General features: G+C 39.5%; 1 protein-coding gene across 1 annotated transcript in view; it reads left to right on the top strand.

Annotated features, from left to right (window-relative positions):
* Nucleotides 1–4,761: 4,761 nt before the first annotated feature.
* Nucleotides 4,762–22,527, top strand: part of LOC143182896 (uncharacterized) — a 44,772-nt gene continuing 27,006 nt past the window's right edge. The window contains exons 1-2 of the mRNA XM_076384215.1: nucleotides 4,762–4,932; nucleotides 8,212–8,763. The gene's annotated coding sequence lies outside the window, so the exon portion shown is untranslated. The remainder of the gene's footprint in view (nucleotides 4,933–8,211; nucleotides 8,764–22,527) is intronic.

A 22,527-nucleotide genomic window follows, 5' to 3' on the forward strand; every position in this document is an offset into this window, starting at 1 on the left:
AGTATTCTGCAAATAAACCAAGGAATGGAGTAGCTCGAAGTGTCGTGACACGATAGTGAAGCTGCAAGGTCTTATTAGTCGTTTGCAGCAGAACTTGGTACTCTTGTAATCATTGTCTTCTGTGAAGGTAGATTCTCTGTGATCCATACAATACAGGTACACTGTCAGTGGTATCGCTTTGTAAATTAAGGGAAACAATGAAAGTAAATTTGAGTAAGTACAGAGTATCTATTTTTACACGGCATAGTTTTCATAGAAATTATCAGAGTAGAATAAATATAATTATTTGCAAGGGTATAAAATAAATATTAATAGTACTTGTATCTTTAACAGTTTCAAAGTTGCATCTTGTGGAGAGGTGAAACTTTGGAGTTTCAGTCCTTAGGGTCTAAAGCTCATCTTACAGAGAAGAGAGGATAGTTTAGCCTGCTTTAGGTCAGTATACAGACACGAAACAGTAAAAAGTAATTCTATTTTGTTGAAATTAAAGTTTGTAATTCCTCTGAAATTAACACGAACATGATCTGCAGTGCTTTAACATACGTTTTGTGATATAACAGTGAATTCATTGGAGACCGCGGATTTAACTACTCACACTAAAAACCTCAACATTTCTGTGGTCTTATGAGAGTACACCTCCAGTGAATTTTGGTTTCAATTTCCTCGTCTGGTAAAGTCGTTTAAATAAAAAGGAGAGAATGTGTCTTTCAAATTGAATATTTCAAAAAATGGAAATTATTTCCCCGCCTGAAAGGAATAATTAGACAATTAAATTAGAGTTATTAAGAGGTAGTTAATACCTATAAATAATTCTCGGATCAGGTATTCCGAACATGAATCGCAGAATTAACACTCACAGTATAGATGACGTGGTAGAGCTGTCAGAAATCTCATGGGACCAGAGGAAATTTATGCATTTGAAATAGAACTCGTCGAAGTTCCAACAAAATCGACCAGGCAAGTTGCTTCTCTGCAACGAAAAGTGCCTGACCTCTAGAAAATTGGATTTTGCAAGATTGAAGAAGATATTCGCCCGAACAATGATTTTGCGTGTAAATCCACACGAGCAGTGTTCATCGATCGTTTAAATGAAGCGCTCTGGAAATTTGAAACTACTGTTCATTAAGCTTCAAATGATACTGGTGAAAATTTATTAGTTGTGCTTGAACTGCTCGAATAAAACGAAGGAAGGAGAAAAATAGTTTAGCAATACTAAAACTTTAAAAAAAAAATAGGAAATCGAGTCCAGAAAACGAGGGAACAAATCTGTTTAAAAATATAGAAAATTCTAATTATATCTGATACACAATAAAAATTCAGTAACATGTATAGGTAAACTAAAATGGCATTGCAGTAAACTTGTTTCACCAAATTGCTTAATCATTTAAAAAAAGCAATGGTGCATGAAGAATCGCGAATGCAATATCTCCAATAGTTACTCTTAAAGCGAGAAAGAATTGCAGCCTTGTTTTTCTGCGTTTCACCTCGAGGAGCAACAAAGGAACCTCATTTTTACGCTTACCGCAATCTTCCGCTAAAAATCTCCGCGTCGAGGTTACGATCGCAAATATTTCATATCCACTAGGGTCGATGTGACACCGTGAAAGCGTGAAATGTACTGCGAATTGCAGAATGCAATGTGGCAATAATACAACGTTACATAAACGGACGTGCACATTAACTTTACATTGCAATGCCAGATAGAGATCTTGATTAATAATAAAAAAATTGTTTCACTAACCTAAATTTGAACCTGATAGTTTCAGAATTCCATTATCAAACGAAGCTCCTGCATAATTTTAAATCTATAGAATTATCGAAATATTTAATATCTTTTAAAAATATTTGACAATTATTGTAATCTTATTGGAAAGATTTTCAAAGGCTTCAGTGTTCACGAATTGCCTCTTATCCGTGTAATGATTAAGATTTCAGGTGATTATCATCGTGTCGCGAGCTTTCAGTCTGCGCAAGGCTGATTTTCCAACCCGGAAGAAGCCAGAGCCGACGCATAAAATATGCATCGCGACGGTGACGTTCCTTCTTTAGAAGAACGTACCCTTCGATCCACGAGTTGCGCTTGCACGTACGACGATGCCACTTATTACGCAACACGTATGCCTTATGAAAATGAACTACGCAGTGGCACTGAGATTTTGAGACGAATTGATTCGATGACTGTGCTGAACTGGTGATGGACATTGAACCAACTGCCCTACAAATCTTGAAAGATCAATTACAAATTAAGGGTACTATATCTCCATTTGTACCATTGCTGATAACAGGGAAGAGACAGAGAATCCTTTGAATCACTTCAAGCTTCTCACGAAAAATTCGAATCACAGCACGATACGTGGTATCCAGGTTTCCGGTTATTCACTCTATTAACGATAAGAGTATAGTGGAATCTCTCAAACCACTATTTAATCTACAGAATATAACGAAATTAGCCATTAAAAGGGCGTTTCAGTTTCCAGTATAAAATTAAGCCCATTAATGGCGGACCTACTCTACTTACTTTAATATAATCATCAGCGTCCAATAATACTATTTAAAGATTTCAAGGTTTCTTCACCAAGAGCCTTCACTCCCGTCATCTCTCAACAACTCAAGTCTCCGAAATTCAAACAAATATCCCCTCCAAAAAAAAAAAAAAAAAAATTCAGATTGACGTCACGTCGGAACGAGTTCGACGTAAAACAGTAAGCCACGCTGAAAATGAAAAAAGGACGCAAGGTAATCCGCCAGGACTGGAATACCCAAAGAACTGGCTCTCTCTTATAAAGAGAGCAAAACGTTCCCCATATAATTTATTACGCGGCTCTACGGGGTAAATATCGTGAAGCAGGAATTTTCCGTGTTTCGGCGAAGAGGACAGTCGTAAAATCGAAACGGTACGGGAAAGAGGGCGTTCGCTGGGGAACAGGTCTATGGCGGCCTTTGGGGACCACGGCGAAAGGATTTTAAGCTGATCAGCGTTTGTTATTACAGTAATTCGCCCGCCGCTACGGAAACACAATTTCCAAGCTCACGCTTCGTAACGAGGAAACCCGTGTACCGTGGTGAACCGAGGCGGCACACGGTGGATTTTCTCGTTCTGTTGCGCGGATGCATCGCACACGTGCAACGCGGAAAAGTGTTGCCTCTCTGCTTTCGAGCCAGCAGAGCGTGGCCCGATGCTGATCGGGGCCAGCACTTTATTTAATCTGTTAATTCGTCGGTATAACTCTTTGGACACTTAAACGCGTCATACTCGTTAGAATAGATTTGTTTATTTAAATGGATTCTTTTAAATCAAAATCGCGGTAAGTGCCTCCATGGGAAATGTTGAAATCGATGGTTTCTTTTTTAGGTTTTCGCTCTTCTTTGAAAATGTTTATTTTTTTAGAAGCATAGGTAATAAAAGAGTACCCAGATAGGTAAAGGTAAATACTGTTAATTATTTATTGAATGTATTATTATTTATATGGAAAATATTGAATTTGTGATGAGATATTGATGTACAATAGAAGATTAATTATTATTTATATCAGTTATTAATTATTAATAGTAATTAATTATTAGAAACTAGCTCGTTCAATATTATTAATTATTGATTGCACGTGTTAGATATAGATAAATTTATATGTTGAATGGATATTTAACTGTAGAGAATTATATATTATTGATACCGCGGAGGTAAATGTTAAAATAATAGTATTATATTTAAATTCGTATATTTTAGATGAAATTAAACCTAAATAAGAGTGAATATTCATCTAAAGTTGAATTTACGCTTCGAGTATCTTTAATCTACAGCTTGAAACAAGCGCTGAAAGGTTTCAATTTCATTTAATTTATTGCAAACTTTACTTCGTTTACATACAAACACTGCTGAGTCTCTGAGTAAATATTTTCCCGTTAAAAAAGCCCACTCATAAAACCGGATTTCTCGGCATCGTTTCATCAATTTACCTTTACTGTTTTAATTAAATTGTTTATTGTATAATATCTTCGAGTGCATCATGAAGCGATACGTTTTTGTAATTTGTACGGATTACATTAACAGAGTATGTACATAATAATCCACTAGACTTTCAGATAATTCCAATATTTCGTACCTTCGTAATACCTTTTGTATTTGTCATTCATTATTTTCAAAAAAAATGCACAAGACTGTTGTCACGTTACGGAATTTCCACTCCAAAATTATGGATTTCCTGTGAGCATCATCACCATTTCCTGCCATAGTCTTATAGTTCAACAATAATTCTATATAATTAAGAAATCGTTACTCGTGTCGTACAGACGATAACTAAAATAATAAAATACACAATGTTCACAAATAAACTACAAAATGATCAATCCACAACACAAAAAAATTTCGAATTTACTTTCCCCACGAATACCTACAAAAAATGTAGTTATCACTTCAAACCTCCCCTGCAACAGTTCCTACCAATTCCAACTCAAAACACGTTCAGAAACCACTCTTAAAATTAATTCCAAACATCACTGACAATCCCAGAAACAAAACCAAAAAAAAATCAAACACCAAAAGTCCCCTTTTCTAAATTCAAGAAAAAAGGAGCTCTTCGTCCAGCTTCGCAGGATCGCGATCGGCAAGTGGCCACTGGAGTCTGAGCGCGCAGGCGCGGACGCGTAGCCACGCAAGAATCCTCGCCTCTGATTGGTCGACGGTTCAGACGCTGAGGCATCGCACGCTTCCGTGCTTCGCTCGCGTCGTCAGTCTCGCGCTGAGCGTCATCCAACGCGTGTCGCGATACGAATTGATGAGGTTCATGCTTTTCACTGACCGATTCCAACTATTTCCGCGAACTGTAAAAGTGACTGTCCAGTGCGAGCGTGACAATTAAGGGCAAAGTGCCGCGTGCTGCACGCAGAAACGTGAACGTGAAGTTAATCCATTTGCATCCTGGGGATATTTGACAGGTTAGCACTCCCTGTTTTTTCGGAGCAAGTTTGACGGGATTGTGAAAAGCCACTGTGCAACCGAGCACGAACGCGCACGCTGTTTTTCGGCCGGTGTTGACGTTTGCTCACGAACTTCGCTCCTTTTATCACACGTCAGTAGATAACAATGCCTGGCCCGAGTCATTTCGGCGCTCTTTTTCGAGAGTTCGAATTTCGATCGATGCGAAAGGGAGAGCATTTTTGACGTCAGTTTGATGCGGGAAGATGACAGGTGTTTTGTGCAAATGTTATCGAAAGCTGTTCTATAGCGTGGCTGGTATTATTTTTCTGGGGGGGTTCTGTGGAGAACTCCAGGCTGAGTGGATGTTCATTAGTTATTTAGTTAGGTCGATTTTCTACGAACTCACGTGAATGGACAGTGGTGAAGGTCTAGGTCGAGTTAGTGTAAATTTAGTTTCTACTTGTACACGTACTGCAAATTACACTCGGAAGTGTTGGCTTAGTTTGCTTTCGAGGTTTAACTCGAACTTAAGAGAGACCTAAGTCGGGTCTTACTTAGATCTAAGATTTAACTGGAACTTAACAGAGACCTAACTTAGGACGAAGACTGAACTCAAACTTAACATAAACTTAACTTAGACCTAACTCACAATTAGTTCCCTAGCTCTAGTCCTGCTTCACCTAGTGTTTCACCTTACGATCAATTTGAATTCAACCCCAAATCTAAACGAAACACAATTCCAGCGCCCAAAAATTCGAAACTAAAAGGTACTTTCATATATCTCTATACTCAAATATTAAACCATTTTCAAAATGACTTCTCTTCTCCACTTCCTCGCAAAGAGATCGTTCACAGCGTCAGTTGTCGCGCCAAGCCCCACGAGAAGTCGAACACACAGTTGTTCTCTCTACATATAGAGACTTGTTATGCTGAAATTCAACGCTCGGTTGCTTAGACGAGTACGATTGACAATCAGCCGTGCAATTCTGTTCAATTCAGTCAGCGACGTCGACGAGCTCCTCCAATAATTAAGTTCTTTGTTTGTCGAATCACTCTGAAGTACTCTGAACAATTTCCATAGTTCGAATCGTCGACGTGTTCGCGCGATGACGTCGTCGGTAATAACTGTGAAAAATATGCGGGTGTCAACGAGGAGAAAGCGTTCGGCTAGTGAACTTGCACGGGTAATTGTCGTCGGTTGAGGTGTCCGTGGATTTAAATGTGCCGAGCAACAAGTTCTCTTCAAGGAAAACTTTCGATTTCATTGTCCCCGCTTGTCTATCGCTGACTAATCGTGCTGAAAGAACGTTTTTGAAAACAATGCTCGAGAAAATTGTGGGATAATTAATGAATGACGCTAAACGCGCTGGTTGTAATCGCTAATGTGTAAAAAGGGAGAGATTATGGTAGGAGAAATAATATCGGTGTATTTTAGTGAAAAATTGATTATAACTTTGTAGCAAAATTGGAGGACTACTAATTTTGAATTGAAAAATTGCCGATCTTTGAACTGCTGTAGCTTTGTGAAAAAAAATGGCACCATGGTGAGTCTGGGCTCATTTTAAAGGGCAAAGTCTCTTGTATTTTACTCCTGAATTGAATTTTCTGGAAGGTCCTTTTTATAGTTGAATACGGGGCGTAAAAGAGGAGATGGTTTTTTCTCAGATGTCTTCTAAGTTCAAATGCCTGTACAGACCTTAATGAATTTTTTTCGTGGTCTCTTTCAGGGTGAAATTAAAGACGAAAGCCTCCCCTGTACAACGAGCCCTTAAAAGTTGATCTACGATTTTTTTTCGCTGAGTTATCACAGTTTGAATGAAAAGTATACCTTGGTACCACTTGATTCAAAGTGTAGTTTGGGTACTACTTCATTCAAATTGCGATAACTCGACGAAAAAAAATCGTAGAACATTTTTTAAAAAGGCGCTGTAAAGAGGAGGCTTCGGTCTTCAATTTTACCCTAAAAGGGATTGCAAAAAAAATTTTTTAATCTCTGTACAGACGATTGAAGTTGGAAGATATTGAAGGGAGAACTATCCTCTCTTTCTCGCCTCGCAGCGGAGCATTAAAAGGCCTCCAGGAAAATTCAATGCAAGAATAAAAGAGTGGAGGCTTTGCCCTTTAAAATGAGCCCAGGCTCGCTTCAGTGCGATCTTTTTTCGCAAAGTTGCAGCAGCTTAAATATTGTCAATTTTTTCGATCTCTAGATCTTTGCGCCATTCCGTTGCTGGTGGCCCACTTTTCATTTAAACTGCAATAACTCGGCGAAAAAATATCATAGATCACTTTTTATGGATTAGTTGCAAGGGGGAGGCTTCTGCTTTTAATTTCTGTCTGAAAGAAAATTCTGTATTTCAGTATTTCCACTCTTACAGCAAATAACATCACTTGAGTAATCTCGTAGTTGTCACTAAAGTAATAAAAGAAGTACAATGTTCTATTTATACACATAAAGTTGTTGCTACACTCTCTAATCTCTCAGAATTATTTGTATTGTCTTTCACTTTCGATAAATCGAAACCAAGTCCTCGATAAATTGGCTTTACAATTCCGTCGCTTGTATCAAGTCCTGAGTTAATAGCAAGTAAATACTGTAATTACATAGCCACGTCTGAACAAGATCCATTAAATTATACTTTAAACTCGGATTTCACTTTACACGTAATTTCTGAACTATCAGCTTCACTTTATCTCTACTGTGTTCGTTGTATCAAAGTTAGGTTTACTACTCCAATTTCTCATATACCAAACCAATTTCCATTAACTCACAGTCACAAAAACCACCAGCTTTCCACTCTCACCTCCTCTAAACTCTCACACATGAATGTCCAAAAATCCAAGTGGAGTCCCCCAACATCACCACAATTCTCCCCAATGTCCCCAAAAATCATCCCCCGCAATCTCACTCAATTAATCAACCCCCACCTCTCTCAACTTTCCCAATTACCGCCCAAAAACTCCGCTCCATCGTTCTTCGCGTCCTCCCTCAAACAACCCCCATCCCTCCCAGCACCAAAAGTCCCTCTAAATACCCCCCTTTATTCCCCACTGAAATTACCCCGAACAATTAATCGTTAATCCGTCGCGTCGGTGGCACACGGTCCCGTTCTCGCAACTCGATTACGCCGTGACGAAGTTAGGGTGGCTGCAATGCATCAAGACTGCAGTGGGCCTCGAGCACTGCGCCGGCCGCGCGACAGACGCGAACGGGCGCGACAAAGGGAGCCCTCGGGCTCTAGCCGCTAATCGGCGGATCCCCGGATGCAAATGGATCAAGGGACGGAATAATTTGATAGATCGCGGGGAGGAGAGCCGAGATTGTGCGCATCGGTAGCGAAGAGGAGAGCCGTCGCCATGGGTACACCTGGTACTGTGCCCTGCGGGTGTAGCGAGAACGCGTAATCGAGGGTAAAACAGAGCTGGTGGCCGAGAGCTGGCCGAGAGCTGGCCGAGGGCTGACTGAAAACTGAGCGAGAGCTGGTCCAGAGGTGACCGAGAGCTGCTTGAGAGCTGACCGAGAGCTACTTGAGAGCTGGTCGTAAGCTGCTGGTCAGCTGCTATAGAGCTGACCGAGAGCTGACCGAGAGCTGCTGGTGAGCTGCTCGAGAGGTGACCGAGAGCTGGTCGAGGAACACGGAGGACAGTGGGGGCGGGAAGAAAGAGGGAAGAGTGAAAGGAGAAGGAGAGAGAAGACACGGTGAACTCGTGGACAAGCGTGACCAGCGGGACTTGGAAAGGTTACTCTCTCGTGGTTACCGGCGAGGAGGAACGAGCGACAGGAGAGAGAGGGGAATAATGCGGACTCGGTGCTTCCGCCTTGGTCAACAGGACGTTCGGATCTGCTCGTAGTAAGTAGAGAATATTTCGAGATTGCGTGTTGGTGCTGATGGATGAGGAGGGTTTGGGCGATGAGTTGCTTTCGAATGGAATTGTACGGTGACTGATTAACCCTTTCACTGGCCGTGACCCGTATTTGGGGCGCTCAGGTCACGTAGGATGATTAAATGAAGAACCATGGTGTGTACCGTGGTTTGGGGGGAGATGGGGTGAGACGAAAGTGACGGACTGGCGGAGTGGAATGGGATAATGATTGCGGGGGTGTTATATGGCGTAGGTGATATTTAGAGTGAATGTTTTTGGAGGGTTTGGGAAATGGAGTTCTGAGGAGCTGTGATTGAGATATTTGTGCGTCGGAGTGGAAGGCTTCCCCTTCCTGTTTAATTGATTTGGGTTGCGACTGCTAGGGAATTCGATTCTTTTAGTTGAAATTAGTTCTAATTTAGAGAAATTGTAAGAAATTGTTAAATATCAAGATGTATTGCTATATGTCTACTAAAATTTGTAAATTTTAGGCAATGTAATTATATTTCTTGGATTTCAGTTTCTTCCAGGTAGGAAGGTCTATTTAAGATTAACACACGAAGTTATTATTCTATTTTTTGTACGTAACTCTGGTTTTTCACTTAAAATGTTACTTTCAATAATTTGCTAAGCAATATTGAACATATTGCACTATTGTACACCAGCACCTACGTACCTGACGCAAAACATTAGCTGAAAATGCTATGCCTCGAGTTCAGTGAACCATTGCAACTGTTAACGAGCTAAAATGTTATAAAATGTACCTGATAGCTCTCATCAAAGTGTTAAAGAAAGGAAACTTGGCGAGTGTCTGGACTTGCTCGAGATCGCTCCAACAGGGTCTAGTCGGTCAATAGAAAGTACAATAGAGGTCGTGACAAGTCCGATAAACCGTTATAATGTACGGCTCGCTCGTCGGAGCACCTACTTCTGTCCGCTTCGGAATCGATGGCAATTATTAAGACACGCGAAGTCTGTTGCACCGTGTGGTAATGCGACGCATTTTTATCTGAAAAGATAAGAGCCTTAAGTACCTCACGTTCCTAGCGTAGAATCTAGTTGTTGATCTAAAGATTGATATTCGATTAAGTAGAACATGACTTCATAGTCAGACTAGGCGTAACTTCAGACTTTTAATTCCTGAACTTGTTTGGTTTTGAGTTTCGCTTGTTCGAACGAAAAACAGACCCTGAATTAGCATCGTCCTCTACAGAGGCTCAGAATATATAATATTTCCGATAACAAGGTCTTCGCGAGTAACCATTTCAAGCCAATTACGTTTCTCAATCGACGCCCGAAATAATATCCAATTTTCAAGCTTAAGGCACCGCGAAAAGGTCTAGAGTTAAAGGCTCGAGGAGCATTTCTGCTCAGACGACTGTGCGCAGTGACTTAAATTAGCGTAATTGGATTTGTCGCTTTGTTACTCTGAATGGTGCGTTCGGAAAACGTGGAAGACGAGATCTTATCAAACTAGCAGTTTTCTTTCATGAAACTCGGCAACTCTAATTGAACGTTATGAATGTGAAAAGTGGGAATTGATGAAACCTTGTTCGCGAGTCTTCAATAACTGTTCAAAATATTGCACTTGTAAAATGTTAAATATTTAACAATCTGATGGAATGATTCAACGAAGCTTAGCACTTTTTCTGATTTTTAATCGAAATAACTCTTCTCGTTCATTTCGATTTCAGCGACCTTTTATTTTCAAGAAAAGAAACTTCCGCGAATCCTTAGAAGGGTGCAGAAAACTTAGAGTAGCAAATCTTGTTACGTCACTGTTATTTAGTAGTGAATTAGCTTAATTAAATCAGGGACGTTTCAGACATAATTAATTCTAAGTAGACACATGAAATTAGAGCATTCAGTAATTCCTTCATAGCCTTCCATTGAATTATAAGTTTGTAACTAATTTCTGAAAATACGTAGGATATTCAATCATATTCTTCCGCAAAGTGAACCTCCACAAAAATGAAAGTTTACGTTAAAAACTGCTCCAACTTTTCAAGCGAAAAATCACTTTCTTTCCATCCCACGCCATATGGTATAAGAGATATGTTGATTTCTGCTTTCCATTTCTCAAATACAATTTCACCCTTTTAAAATTCATTTTTCTTAAAGAAATCGTTCGCGAGAAGCATTTCCCCCGAATTCTCGATTCATTTTTTTCGATTCTATTTCCGGTTTCGCGGTTACATAAAATCTAGTCTGCCTCCAGCGAAAATAGTGAGCATTATCGAACAATCGTGCTCATTTGGGACAAAGCCTGTCGTCTCCGCGGCGGGTTGCACGCGAGCGATTGGACACGGATCCGCGAGCGTGTAAATGACGTTAGAAAGTTGCGAAAGAACCGGCTGACTCATCCACTCTGTGCTTTTTTTCCATCCTCGCGGAACAATCCTGTGGCTTGCATTAGCGAGGCTGCGAGAGTATATGGGGGAAGTTTTTCGCGGCGCGGGACGATTAGTTTGAAAATACGTACTGACGTGGCCAGATGAGGTACGCAGGTAGATTTTTAATCAGAACGGTACAGAGTGTTGAAGGAAAGTTGTTGAGACTTGATGGATCGAGGGAAAAACGTTTGATAAGCGTGGGTTGAGAAACTGATTCTTTTTACTTGATCCATTAATCCACCGTGCTTAGTTTTAATGATACTGTCATTTTTATTACATGAACTTCTACTTTTTTTTTTATTAATCTTGATTTTAATATACGTGAGTATATTTCGAGAAAAAAAAATGTGACTCGAGTATTAATGGATTATAATTGCAAGTGATTTCACAAGTTTTAAATAAATACCATTATCCTGACGCCATGTGAATATTTTAAGCAAGTTGAAGGTCCGTAGATTGAGGAAGAAAAAAATTGTCCACGGGCACAAATCTCTCGAATTCGCCAAGGCAGAGATATTTATCGACAGAGATTAAAACGGGACTTCTCGTGTATAACCGCATATGTGTATTTAACTTTTCCTCTGGGTCCAGTCACGCATACATATTCCGGTACCGTAAGTTTTTGGTGAGACTGGGGAATAGAATGGATCCAGCTAAATATGTGACTCAAGAGAGGAATGAAGATGGACTCTATAATTTAAACGAAAAAATTCCTTTACAGAAAGTGTTGGATTGACTAGAAATTTGCGTTGAATTTTTGTACATAGGTGTTTATACAAATTTGTACGTTGGTTTATTTTTAGTTAAAAAAAAAGAGATGTGAATATAAAAAACAGATGGTTTTAGCTATTTTATTACTCCTTTTATCATACGGAATTGTAATTTTATTTAGTGACATTTTTTATACATATCATCTTATCGCTGATATCGATTGTGTATCTGATAAAAATGAATGAAGGTTAACGCAAATATTTAATGATAGCACTGATAATTCAATGTAGGTATAGGTGAAAGGAAAGACTCAGGAACCTTTGAACAAACATATAACAATATCTTCTGAGGGAGACAACTCTATTAATTATTGAATGTTTAATAGAAGCTTTGCATTAAGTTCATGGTTGCTTTTAACGAAAAGAAACTTAATATTACAATTTATATCCAATGAAAAATCGATAATGCAAGCTCAAACTTAACGTTCACACATGTTTCTCTTTCGAGCATTCCCTGTCATTACTCATGTCCAATGATTCAAGAGCAAGAGTCACCTGAGTCACAATTTGAAAGCCACTTACTGATTCACATTTTAAAAATATCAACCAGTGTACCCTTGCAGTGATACCATTGTTCCAAGAACATGTGTCCCTACTATCTCATTTCGCCACGCAAAGCACTTTATTTAAACGAGTATCAACACGTAATTAATACATAAACCAATGCCAAAAATGAACTCTAACTTCATTTATACCCCCTCTTTAAAAAGTCTGAATTCTGTCCTACAGAATTTTATTTATTCTCAGTCTACAACTTTATCTCCAACTTATAGTAGTTGCGTGACCCACACTATAAGAGCAAGGTGGCAGCTAAATTATTAAAATGTTGCTCTCGGGGCAAACTTATGATTCATAATTTGAAAATTCCTTCACCAGCTTATACCTCACCTTCTCACGATACCATGCTCCCTGAGGGAAGCGAGGCCCCTAGTTTAAGAACCAGAGCTCCGAAGAATAATAACTCTTAGAACTGGGTTGGCAGCAACGGTTTCTCCCATGCAGTAATTCGTCATCCCTGGGCGTAGCAACAAATTAGAAAAATTATTGTCTGCCACGCAGACACCGTATTCTTTCCTCCTCGCGACCCTCCCCTGGAATGACCCCTTCCCTTTCATTCTTTTTCCTCTATGGCTGCCTCGAGCCGCGTCGGTACGTGTTTCCGTCGTATTTTCTCTCTGGCATACCTTCGCGTACACACGCTCCCACGTCACTAGCGTGACACTCTCAATGACCTACGCAACACGCGGCTCGTGGCATTATAATTTTTAATTTCTGATCCCATAAGTCATTCAGAGGCCTCTCTATCCTCCTCCACTCTTCTCTCGGTCTCTGTCTCTCTGTCCCTCCTCGAAACGAGACGACACAATCGACAGGCCTCAATCGCATGCAAAACGAAACGCCGTTACGTGGTCCGTTCCACCGAACGAACGGACGACGAATGAAAACTAGACGGTTGAATGGAAATTGGAGCACTTTGTGCGCGATAAAATAACTCTGTTCTGTTCCCTTTGAGACGGTGCTCTGTAATGGAAGTGAAACGAGACACTTTTCGGGAATTGGTCAAATTGGGAGGGTCTAGAGTGATTTGACTTTTTTTTTTTTTAAATTGTATTGGAATTTAAGTGTCTGTATCGTCGAGCTATGTAGTAACTATGAAATTAGATTGTAAACTGAGTTAACCATTTTATTTTCACAAATTGGACTACATAAATGGAACAAGTGGAGTCCCCTTGTAACTGCTATTGGAGAAAAGTGATACTTTAAAGGATTATCTGATTCAAAGAGATCCATTTTCCTGTAATCAAATTTTCGCTTATTTTTAATTATGAACCGATCCTCTTTTTCCTATTTTTACGTATTTTTAACTCTCTCGGAATTTCGCTGCCCGAAATGTGATTTTAAAAAAATTTGGACAGAAAAGGGAGCAAAATCGTGGTAATTTTGTATTATCCAGCCCCTCGTCGACGTGTACGCGAATGCGCGAAACTGACGCGCGAGATGTGCACAATACGCGAGGCGCGTCCATTGTTCCCGGTTGAATTCAATTTCAAATTAATCAAAGTTGCCAGGTATGTGTGATTTGTATTTCGCGTGGAGCACAGAAACGCGCGCAGTCGCGAATCAAATCGACTTGATCACACTCCCAACTGGAAACTTTGACAAATATGAACGAGCCTCGTTCTCACCTCGCGCACTAACTCTTCATAGAATTTCTGATCTCTCACTGTTATTAAATTTTAATCGCTGATAATATCTCACTGTTCATTGAATCGCGAGGATAATATAATTCTTGGTTGACAGTTAATCATAATCCTAGAGCAAAAGGATAAATAAATTTCCTACTTGCAAAATCAAACCTGATACAACTAATAATAATAGAATTTAAACGAAGTAGGTGCATTGTAGATCAACAAGTCATACTTTGTTTTAGAAATTAAAGTCATCAGCTCGAGGCGTATCATTACTTGCTTCCCGTAATTAAAATCCCGTAGGCCTGTGAACAGCGGTGAAAAGGTGCTATCTGAAGCGTGGCTAAGGTGTCAAAAAGATGTCGTTGACACCGCGTCTCTCCCTTTGCCCTGTCATTTCGATAAGTAGCACAATCTTCCCAGACAAAGAGCAACGAGTACTGCAACTTGTGTAACAGCATTAAATGTCAGGTCAAGAGACTGGCTCTGTCGGCCGGATTACAGTTTCAGTCCTTCTCTGTACACTTTGCCTCGCTTCAAACACTTCGGCGCACCTAGATCTTTGCCGTTCCCTGCCCTTGGACTGCAGTCTCTTCCACAAAGAACTGTTGTACAATGAAATTGACCATTTCATGGTGTCTGGGCCGAAGTACCGTTTCAAATGTATTTAACTTCTAATTTTAAACTTCTTTCATCTTTTACTTAGCAGTTAGTGAGACCAGGAGGCTAATTGAATCGTTCACTTTGGCGTAATTCTCAAAAGAAAAGGTTCAGACTGAGTATTTTTCAACTGACCTCTACTTTTGTATTCGTGAAACTTGATTCGCGGAGGGAAAGTACAGTAATACAAAACTTAAGTGCATTCTTCATAAATGTGCAGCGTGTATAACTTGTAGACTGAAAATTACGGTCTGATCTTTTTCGCAGTTGTATTTAGAAGTGATATACAGAAGTTTCCCTAGAAATACTGAAGGGTAATTAGAAGTGACTATAGTGACAGATACACAGGGATAGGTAGCAATCGACTCTGTAAAAATTGCATTCGTCTTAGCCGCAAGAATAGTAGCCCAAGGCTATTCTCGCTGGCGAATCCAAGTTTAATGGGTTTAGGTCTGACGGAATGATGTATGTAACAGACCCTGTGGGGAAAAAGGTACAAGCAAAAATGTAGAAAAGCAGTAACAATTGATCTTGGTGAATTAGAGATAGTTTGGGTTCGATGATAATAAATGGCACTAGCTGAAATGGTCACATAGTTACAAAGAAACACCTCAACCTCAAAAATATGAAAAATACATATACTGATCCACCAAACCCCCAGAAAATTACTCAATTAAAATAGTACTATTTTATTTTCTCAAAAGTGTGTCGAAAAATTTTATAAACATTACAAGTAGTAATACCCAAAATTTGTGACACAAATGTTACATCGAAACACATGTCACTCCCTTGGAACGCATAACTTCTGAATAAATTATTCGCAATGAATTTGTCATTAAACCGCTTCCCCGTCGAATGCTCCTCTGATTCGAATTATTCGCGGCAGATGGTAGATACGAAATTCCGTAATATATCAACGCCCGAAGCGAGCGATCTCGAAGGTACTGCACACGGTTTACATTTCGCGTTGCAGCACTTGCCGCTACTGCACAACAAACATTTACTAACGGCGCACCTCTCTGACATTTTCTATGCAATAAACTGCATGTAATCCTACGGATATCGTCATTGTTTCTCAGGATCGAAATCCTCGTGCTATCGTTCAGTGAACTATAATAAATGCAATTCCAATTTTAATGCATGTACATAGAAAATAACGTTAATACAGTAGATACTTCTATACTGCCTTACATTTAATTATTGGAGTTCTCTAATTGCAAAAATAACGTAGATACGCATTTATATATTTCCTTTAACATTTGAATATAAAAGAAGAGAGAAACTGAGAGCAAGAGAAAATACATTTCCTTCACAGTTTCCCCGGAAAGCTCTTCCAACTCAGTTCTTCGATACGAGTAGCACACTCAAATTGCCCCAATCAAGCGATTATAGTTCACGGTATAATATAACGATGCAACAGGAAACGGAAGTAAGAGGAGCAAGCTTCCGTCGAGCATGACGAAGGAAAATTGCGATTCTCTTTCCGAATGCTTGCCGCGATCTCGATAATTGCCACGCTCCTCTTCGTCCTTCTAAAATGCTCCACGTTTCACGTACGTTCGGGTCAGAAGCAATCAGCGAAATGATTTCCCCCTTGTTGGGACGCGACGCGACGTCGTCTGTCGAAAAAACGGCAAGCGTTTTCTCGATAATCGCGGAGACTTCGATCACTTGGTCGTCTGAGGTTTACGAGATTTTAACAGCAGCCGAGGCGCGAATGTCAGGACAGCTGCGATGATAAGATAAGGCCAGCCGCGTCGTAAAACAGTTTAAGCCGTGCGCCACCGGTGATTCGATTTTTTATCGATGCGAATTTCGCGTGTAAATAACAGGCAAATTGACTCAGCCCCGGGCAACACGATTTTCGAGCGAATCCTGCTACATCCTCGCTGATTTTATTACAGAGACATCTCGTGTTTTTTTTTCCTTTTTTCGTTCCAGTGAGTAATGTGCTTTTGGTTTTATATTTGAGGGAACAGTCAATTTATGTGTGCGAGAATTTTTGAGGAAATTGTTCAAATTGAAATTTGTGTTGTGTATGTACTGACAACATTTCCTGTGGTATACAGTTTTATGCGCAAATATGTTCAGTCTTGACTCGCTGAGAAATTTGAATATCTAGGGATTCTAATAAAATGTGTTAAATGGATATAATATAATAGACGAATTATTTTTTTTGCGGAATTGTGATACACTATTTGAATATTTGAATATTTGAACATTTGAAAATTTGAAAGTTTAAAAATTTAAAAATTTTTCAGTTTGAATGTTTGAATATTTGAAAATTTCAAGATTTGAATATTTAACTATTAAAACCACTTCTACATAATACTGAAACATTATAATGAGTTTTATTCTACGGTACTGAAATATTATACCAATATTTCAAAACTTTTACCCGGAAAATTCCATATGATATTGATTCGTACATTCAGCATATTGCTGCGGAGAGATATAGGAAAGAATTATCTCTGAAATATAATATATCAATATCCATTGTTCCTCCCAGTGAAACGGTTTAAACATTACAATGAAAATATTCCACAACTGAAAGTAGAACATTTTATCAACTCGCTTAAAGATATAAATCGAACCAAAATATTTTCCTGCAATACTTTAACTCTTCCCATTCGCATACCTTTGAATTTTATGAGATTCTATTCTATGAGTCAAAATAATACTTGAAACATGTCCCCCTAACTTCGTCCACTAGGACACTCGAAACCGTCTTGTCTTGTCACTTATCAATCCGACCAGCGGAAATGAATACCACTTATTATTAACGACAGCCTATCGAGTCAACCGTTAAAGGTAAATTCGCCACGTCGAGCGGCGCGGTACGTAAAAGCCTCTTCAATTGAATTCCCGCTTTGTGTTTCGGTCAGGTTCTGCGGCACGTATTTCATGTCGCGAACACTTGCATGTGTCAAGGAGAAACCGGAAGTGTCTATTTTCAATCGTACGTCAACCACGTCCGGCAATTCTCAGCATTAGAGGCGCAATTCGGAAAGATTCCATCGTGATTTGTCGCTTGAGAACGTGGCTTCGGTACAGACGTTCCATGGACTCCCAACCCTGTGTGTTCTCGATCGACTCTGTATCTCATCCACGTATTAGAGATAATACGACTAGGTAATCGTAACAGATCTTATCTGGTCGATCAATCGATTGAGATAATTGGATTAGTCGAAATGGAGCGATTGTTACGGTCTGCTATAATAATGCCTTGTTTCAATGACGCTTCGCTATTATTTTTGTTAAGTGATTGGCCTAAATTAGTACAAGACTGAGTCCAAGTACCTATTATTTGAGTGCAGATAGACTAACTAAAAGATGAAAATTGATGAAGCAAGAAGGAAGTGGGTTAATTATACAATTTTTGTAATTCTAAAATATTGGAGCTGATAGATATGAAAATTCCATTTTACCTGTAGAAAAATTCGAACGATGTATTTTTGTAGAACGAGCTTAAAGTCTTCAGGAGGAAATAAATGTCAGATTTTCTACGTAAGATGAGGAACAATAGATCCAGTAGCTTTAAAGGATTTTTTCACTAGTAGAATTATCACAGGCAACGTTAGCGATATACAGGCAACCGCTATAATATTTTTGGGATATTTCACCCACCTTCAGTCGATATTTTACGAAGGACGATATGAACTTTATTACGTCTCCTGTTTCTAAGAAGCAATCCCCCGTCGAGCGTCGAATTACCCACTTTTCTGCTCGTTTTGCTCGGTTCTCGGTATCCGCGGCTCTGAATCGAAATAAAATCTGTTGACAAGCCACGATATCGATTGCAAATGTATTAATAACGCATGGACGAAGTGTGATCACGTGAAACCATTGATCGTCGATTCTTATAAATGCGAAACCTCGAACAGTACTTTAATTACTTTGAAATCATTCATCGATTCATCATTTATCATTGCAGGCTATTGCATAACATAAAATACATTGTTGGACATTTTTCTGGTTTTATATAACTGATGTAAAAGTGGTAGAAAATTTTTGAGATTCCTTGCAAATGGAGATTTTTCTCCGTAGTTTTAATTGGACAAGTTTTCTTCTTCATACTAGAATGTTTCTTCTTTTAATTGGAGGGTTTCTTCTCTAGATCTTCTGAAGATCTGTTGCAATTTTGTGCAGCGAGGAAAAAGGAAGTTCTATTATGGAGATATTTTCCAATGTGCATGTGTAGCACAATTTTACTAATTAGTTTGGGTATACAAGTTGTTTTCAATCTGGGTTGCGCTGTCAGTATTGGTGAGGACGCCACGTCAAACTTCCCAAAATTTTGAGCTTCAGAAATTGGAAGATGAATGGACTAACTTTGTACTAGCTATGTTAGCTATCAGTAGATTAGCTAAACACCTTCTTGATTACGTATCGTATTCAATCAAATATAGCTAACAATGTTATTTGAAAGTTTGTTGATGAAAATTGTGCATTCGTAGTGAATCTATTTTTAAGTCTCTCACATTTCTATAGGTACATACATTTCCAGCGTTACTTCTTGCACAAAGGTATTAACGAGAATCCTTAATGCATCGCTAATGCATAGACTGTACAGTCGTTTGACAGCATTTATGCAAATGCATCGCGGTGGCGACAAATAATGCAATTCTTTACATTCAGTTTAATCTGTCCAGCATTTTTGCATAAGGCAACAACTGCAGCGCAGCTTCCGCATATTCGAATGTACATGCACATCGTGGTCCTTATTATTCTGTCAGCTCGTCTCATAAATGTTCCTTATGTAAAGCGTAAATCAAATATGATCGTGTCATGTGATAAATTCTGATGCAACTGATTGTCAGAGGAGGTGATAAAAATTTAGCGACAAGAATTTTTTTCATTGAATAATGCCTCGTTGGGAACATTCATGTCAGTGGAGATTGTTGGGTTAGTGATTGTTATAGGTCTCTAACCTTATAGAAGGGATGGGCCAGATTAGCATAAAGGATATAGGTACTGGTCATATGTCGACCAGACACTAGTTGAAAACTAGCCAGGTACTGTTCAGGTACTTTTCAGATATTATGTACTATCAGAAGATATCTATCCTTGAGGTACCAAGTATTTTTCAGGTACTACGCTCTTGAACTTACTAAATATTAACGTTACTACATGTACATTACATCATACTGCAAAATTTCCGCTTGGATTTTCCACAGCAGGATATTTTCACAGTTACACTGTTTCATAACCATGAATCCCCTCTAATTCATTAATTCATGATAATGCCATTCTCCATACCATATCAATCAGTACGATTCTTAAACGTGTAAACAAGACTGTCACCTGTGTATTCATAACACAGTATTCAACGTGTTCATATAATGTCCACCACACTCGCAGCCACGCAAATCACTCATTATGTCCCGCGTAATACGAGTACCCTAGCACTAGAAACAATTCTAGTCCTTCTTATTACAAACACACCGCGAAGCATGCATCATATAGGTATAATTACAAGAATTTATCAGGCATGACAAATCAAACAGTGATTACAAGCACAATGTGATTAATCGGAAGGGACTGGTAACCGTGGAAATATTCTCGGTACAATTTCCAGGTGGTTTACGTTCCGTTACGTCGCCTGGCTCCCAGACAACAATAACCACGCAACCTTCTTACTGTATGAATAATTCTCGGCGCACGGGGGCGTTTTGCAATAGTCTTCGCACGACGAAATCAAACGCGTGCCGGTGCTCTCTTGGCACACTGCGCTCCGAACGAGACGCCGTTATTAGCGTGCGCGCGGGAAAAGAAGCAGCGAAAGTGATGAAATTATGAATGCGCCGGGAATTCTTCATGAGGAAGCCATGAATTACCCTCACGGAAGATTTAAATTGCACCAGCGGCTATTAACCTTGAATGGGCGGTAAATGCACAGTGTTTCGCCAAATCTGGTGAAAGAGCGATGGAAATTATATCCGAGGACTGTAACTGTGGTCTTGCTAGGAGAACTGAAAGGCAACGCTCAGTTTTTAGGGAGTCTTTGCAGTTTGAGGAACTCATCGAGTCAAACATACCAATAACGTGTTGGACTTCGCTAGTAACTTGTGAAATATCGACGCGTAAAGTTGTTTCATGTGCTTAAGGTTTTTGGAAGTCTTGAGGACCTGAGGATTTAAAGCTGAGTATATTTGAAAATTTGAACACTTGAATATTTGATGAAACTTCCACTCGAACAGTTCCTCTCGCGAAAAATAGGTTAAGTAACTTGATTGAAAGAAATATTTACAAAATATGGACGTCAAAGGTATTTGATAGAGGTGACCCTTTGAACTCGGGATGTCAAACTGAAGAGCATCGCTTCTCCCTGTGAGATACAGAAACATGTAGCAGGAAAGGGGATTTTCAAGCCATGAATCATCATTTTGTTGTACAAGCATACTGGCAGGATGAGAAACTAGGTTAATTAAAATAAGGAACAACCAGGCTGGGCCAGAATGTACATAGGTCATGAAGGGCTTTTACTAGCTACAGCGTTAGCTGAATACAACTCGCTAACTAATCGTGGAGTTTGATCTGGCCGTAGAATGGGAAATGTTAATGCTTTCGAACAGCCTGAATGCAACTCTGTAACACCTAACAACATGGAAATTAGACGCGTGGCAGCGTTGTAGCGTTCGAACTAGTTCGAACTGTACTAGGTCGAGTTGCAAGATAACATTGTAAGTGAAGCTTTAAAATACTTAGCATAACGAAACAGGGATGAACTTGTAAACTACTGTGTTTTACTTCAGCTTAAATATTATTGTTAGGTAGCTATTTATTAAAGATACTACAGAAACAGGGATTGAACTGACAGCTAGTTCATACTCAGAGATCTTGAGATTCTGAACCAGTGTAGCTTCTGAAAGTCTCCGCCCTCGCGACTCCTCTCTCGACCTCTTTTGCCTTAGTCTAGGTGTCCTTAATTCTAGATATATTGTAAACTGAATTATCAAAGGAGGCTGCTCAGAGATATCTTATAGCAACAGATGATTTTTAATTTTAGAACTCTTTTACAGCACGTTCCTCATAAAGACTCTCTAAGCTAAGAAATAGAATATGTATGCAATTAAGTAATTATGCATTGACATTTGTGTTGCCCACCTCTTACGAATGTGATCCTTTCATATCTCTGAACTCTCGTACCTATTACCATCTACTGACATTCTGACTGACAGTCCTTCTGTGTCTACCGATCACCGAGAATCACTATATCTCCCAATAAGATTATTCATCACGTACACGACTTCATGAATACTACACAAGAGGATATTCACTCTTGGAGGTATATAGAAACTAAATGTCACGGGTATATCTGATAAAGGTTGACAAGGGGAACAGCAAAACCATGTGACAGAGCATGGAAATTTTCCCGACACGTTTTTCATCGTTTACGGGGAGCAAACAGCCAGAGCGAGGCATCGGTCCAGCGGCGAATAAACTACGAGTGCATAATGGAGCATCATCGTTGGAAAAGGCGAGACAAGGCCGTGGTTCGTCATTGGATAATTGGACAGCGGTATTTGCACCCGTAGTGATATTCGTATTCATAGCCACGCTCCTCTCTGATGCAATGCTCCTCATGGAATAATGGCTTGAAACGATTTCAAGCCTGAGGCTCTCCGCTCTCGACAACAACACGCCACTAAACAGACCCGGGGTAATTTGAAAATGAATCCGGTTTGTTTGCGGGCGAAATGCTGAAATGCGTTTATAAGCGGGACACGTCTTCGCGT

Source organism: Calliopsis andreniformis, chromosome 9 (genome assembly GCF_051401765.1).
Source record: "Calliopsis andreniformis isolate RMS-2024a chromosome 9, iyCalAndr_principal, whole genome shotgun sequence".
Classification (NCBI taxonomy): Eukaryota; Metazoa; Arthropoda; class Insecta; order Hymenoptera; family Andrenidae; genus Calliopsis; species Calliopsis andreniformis.